General features: G+C 67.7%; 1 protein-coding gene across 1 annotated transcript in view; it reads left to right on the top strand.

Annotated features, from left to right (window-relative positions):
• LOC106899501 (liprin-alpha-3-like) overlaps window positions 1-527 on the top strand; it is a gene marked incomplete at its 5' end in the record, with an annotated part of 15,993 nt that overhangs the window by 8,120 nt on the left and 7,346 nt on the right. The gene's annotated exons all lie outside the window — the stretch shown is intronic.

The following is a 527-nucleotide window of genomic DNA, read 5'->3' as shown; positions in this document are numbered from 1 at the left end:
GGTGCAGGCAGGGTGCAGGCAGGACGATGCCCCAGCTGATTCCCCCCCTTGACCTGCAGGCAGGGTGCAGGCAGGGTGATGTTTTGGGTGCTGCCCACCCCAGGGTGCAGGCAGGGTGATGTCCTGAGGTCCTGGCTGATGTCCCACTGCAGGCCGGGCGATGTTTTGGGGTGCTGCCCACCCCAGGGTGCAGGCAGGGCGATGTTTTGGGGTGCTGGCAGGGTGATGCCCCATCTGATTCCCCCCCTGACCCGCAGGCAGGGCGCCGGCAGGATGATGTGCGAGGTGCTGCCCACCCCAGGGTGCAGGCAGGGTCATGGTTTGGGGGCTGCTCACCCCAGGGTGCAGGCAGGGTGCAGGCAGGGTGATGTTTTGAGGTGCTGCCCACCCCCTGGTGCAGGCAGGGTGCAGGCAGGACGATGCCCCAGCTGATTCCCCCCCTTGACCCGCAGGCAGGGTGCAGGCAGGGCGATGTTTTGGGGTGCTGCCCACCCCAGGGTGCAGGCAGGGGGATGTCTTGGGGGGTG

This window comes from Calidris pugnax, unplaced genomic scaffold (genome assembly GCF_001431845.1).
Source record: "Calidris pugnax isolate Ruff unplaced genomic scaffold, ASM143184v1 scaffold702, whole genome shotgun sequence".
In the NCBI taxonomy this organism is placed as follows: domain Eukaryota; kingdom Metazoa; phylum Chordata; class Aves; order Charadriiformes; family Scolopacidae; genus Calidris; species Calidris pugnax.
The sequence above is the reverse complement of the archived record's forward strand: the minus strand, read 5'-3'. Positions and strand labels throughout refer to the sequence as shown.